The following is a 3,731-nucleotide window of genomic DNA, read 5'->3' as shown; positions in this document are numbered from 1 at the left end:
GTTAAAATGTTGCTTTTCAATAAATTTTTATTTGGCATTTGTAAAAGTAAATGAATACAGGGGAGCTTAAGCTCATACAAGACCAAATAAAACAACTGATCTGTCAAGTATAACAAATGAAATATTTGGGAGGCTTTAGGATATTAAAGCTAATTTAATTTACCCCAAAGTGATTGCTTCTAATGTTAGTGAGAAGAGATAAATGCTTGTTTTAGATCATAAATATAACTTCTCTGAAAATTCCTGATCCCATGTTGAATTTTCTTCTCCTATAGCTTCTTATATGATGCAAAAATCGACACTATTAAAACTTTTAAATCCACAAATGTCACTTTGGCTAGAGGCTGAGAGGTAGTCTATCGTGCATAACGTGTGTGTGTGTTGTGGTGTCTGTGCTTGGTTGCCTTTGCTCTTTGTTTTCTGACTTCTGTAGGTTTACCTGAGTAGTTTTTATGATTTTTTTTTATCCCCTTCACTACCTTACTGTCTATAATCCTTTGTTCTGCTATTTTCGCGCTATTTTCATGCTTCAGGGTTCGCATCATATACACGAGACGGTGCATAAGATATAGATACAGACATACCCGGTTCTACTGCATTTCACAGATACTGTGTGTTTAACAAGTTGAGGGTCTGTGGCAACTCTGAGCCAGTCTGCCAGCGCCCTTTCTCCCACAGTGCTTGATCCCTTTGGGTGTTTGTGTCACGTTTCGGTAATTCTTGTAACATGTCAAAGCTTTCCATTAATTTATATTTGTTACAGTGATCAGTGAGCTTTGGTGTTACTACTACAACTTGCTGAAAGGTCAGGTGATGCTTACCATTTTTTAGCAATCAAGTATTTTCTTAAGGTATGTACAGTGCTTCTTAAGATATAATGCTATTGCACACTTGTTAGACTACAGTACAGTGTAAACATAACTGTGTATGTACTGGGAAATCAAAAAATTTGTGTGACACATTCTATTTGTGATATTCACGTAATTGTGGTGGTCTGGAAATAGACCCACAGTAGCACTGCAGTACACCTATATACATCTTCTATCAGACATATGTATGATATTTTATAGATCTATGTCAGACATGTTATGTCTTATACATCTTTTTCATAGACTGTCTTCAAGTGAAATGTACCATTTTTTGTATAATGAAGAAATTTACAATAGTATTTTTCTATGTCTTTCCTTTTGATCTTATGTTGTTTTGTCATAAATTTTACTTCCATAATGATATAAATCCCAGAATACATCATTATAATTTTTCTTTAAATAGTCAGTTATCTGCAGCACTGTTTACAATATCCAAGACATGGAACCAACCTAAATGTCCACTGACAGATGAATGGATAAAGAAGATGTGATATATAAATACCCAAAGGACACTACTTAGTCATGAAAAAGAATAAAATAATACCGTTTGCAGCAACATGGGTGGACCTGGAGATTATCACACTAAGTTAAGTAAGTCAGAGAAAGACAAACATCACATGACATCATTTTACGTGGAATGTAAAGTACGACACAAACGACCTTATCTATGCAACAGAGACAGACTCACAGACAAGAGAACCGACTTGTTGCCAGGAGGGTTAGGAGGTGGGGACTGGAGTTCAGGGTTAGCAAAAACAAACTGTTACATAGAGAATGGGTAAACAGTGACATTTCACTGTATGGCACTGGGAACTATATTAGTATCCTGTGATAAACTACCACTCCAGCACTCTTGCCTGGAGAATCCCATGGACGGAGGAACCTGGTGGGCTGCAGTCCATGGGGTCGTGAAGAGTTGGACACAACTGAGCAACTTCACTTTCACTTTTCACTTTCATGCATTGGAGAAGGAGATGGAAACCCAGTCCAGTGTTCTTGCCTAGAGAATCCCAGGGACGGGGGAGCCTGGTGGGCTGCCGTCTATGGGTCGCACAGAGTCGGACACGACTGAAGTGACTTAGCAGCAGCAGAAGTGATAAACTATAGTGGAAAAGAATGTACATCCACACGTATAACTGAATCCCTTTGCTGTACAGCAGAAATTAACACAACATTGTAAATCAACTATACTCCAATAAAATAAATTTTAAATAGTCAGTCATCTTATAAAGATATTTTAATAGGAAAGAACGATTATATCTTTGCTGTATAGTAACGTATGTGCCTCTTCCGATACTCTTCATCCTTCTGAAACTAGAGCCATAGCTTCACCTGGTGTCATCTTTCTGACTGAAGGATGAACTGTAGCTTTTCTTGCTGCACAGATCTTCTGGGACTGATGCTTTCAACTTCTGTATCCCTGAAAAGTCTTTCTTTTGCCTTCATTTCTGAAAGATGTTTTGCTAGGGAGAGGATTCTGGGCTGACAGGTTTTCCCTTTTTGTGCTTTAAAGGTTGGTCCACTGTTGGTTTACTCGCAGTGTTTTCAGTGAGAAATCTGACGTCAGCTTCACCTTTGTCCTTCCGTACGGAACACATCTTTCTTCCCCTGGCTACTTTCAAGATTTTTTTTCCCATTATTATTGATTTTGATCAACTTAAAGATGTGTGGGTTTATAGTTTTTGTCAACTTTGGAAAATTTTGGCCATTAATTTTTCAAAATTTTTATCTGTCTCCTCTTGTTTTCAGGTTCTTCTATTATATGTGTGTTAGACTGCTTGGGGTTGGCCTGGGACTCACTGATGCTTTTTCTATTTTATTTACTCTCTTTGCTCTGCATTTTCATTTTGAATATTTTCTGTTGCTATGTTCTTGAGTTCACTAAGATATTTCTTTTTCACTGTCTAATCTGTTCTTAATCCCATACAATGAATTTTCCATCTCATCATTTGCAGCTTTCTTCTCTAGAAGTTCTTTTTGTGTCTTTTTTACATCTCCTATGTCTCTACTTAACAGTCTGAATGTATGACATATATTTATAATAGCTGTTTTACCGTTCCTCTTCACTAATTCCAATCTCTGCATCAGTTCAATTGATTGCTTTTACTTCTTATTATGAGTTTCGCTTTTCCAGTTCTTTTCATGCCTAGCAACTTTTGACTGGATTCCATACACTGTGAATTTTATCTTTGGGGTACTGGATCTTTCTATATTCCTACAAATATTCTTGAACTTTGTTTTTAGAACACATTTAAATTTCTTAAAAACAGTGTGATCCTTTCAGGTATTGCTTTTGTGGTGGTCTGTTTAGGTTGAACGAGAGCAGTGTTTAGTTTGGGAGTAATTGTTTCCTTAACTGGGGCAAGATTCCTCTGTGTGCTCTCTCCAGTGCCGTATGAATTATGGTGGCAACAAGCCCTGTTCCTGGTCCTGTGTGAGTTCCCTATAATATAATCTCCACACTCCCATATCCTCACATCATATACAGTAAATTCTCTACATACAAACAAGTTCCATTTTGAGAGCTTGCTGGTAAGTCCAATTTGCTCGTAAGTCCAACAAATTTAGCCTAGGTACAGTACCATACTGGAAAAGGTTTGTAATACTTCACACAAAAATAATACACAAGAAAACATTTTTAATCTTATGGTACAGAACCGTGAAAAGTATGTCCAAGCTGGGTTTAGAAAAAGAAGAGGAACCAGAGATCAAGTTGCCAACATTCACTGGATCATAAAGAAAGCAAGGGAATTCCAGAAAAACATCTACCTCTCTTTCATCGACTGTGCTAAAGCCTTTGACTGTGTGGATCATAAAAAAACTATGGAAAGCTCTTAAAAAGATGGGAATACTGGACCATCT

This window comes from Ovis canadensis, chromosome 7 (assembly GCF_042477335.2).
Source record: "Ovis canadensis isolate MfBH-ARS-UI-01 breed Bighorn chromosome 7, ARS-UI_OviCan_v2, whole genome shotgun sequence".
In the NCBI taxonomy this organism is placed as follows: Eukaryota; Metazoa; Chordata; class Mammalia; order Artiodactyla; family Bovidae; genus Ovis; species Ovis canadensis.
The sequence above is the reverse complement of the archived record's forward strand: the minus strand, read 5'-3'. Positions refer to the sequence as shown.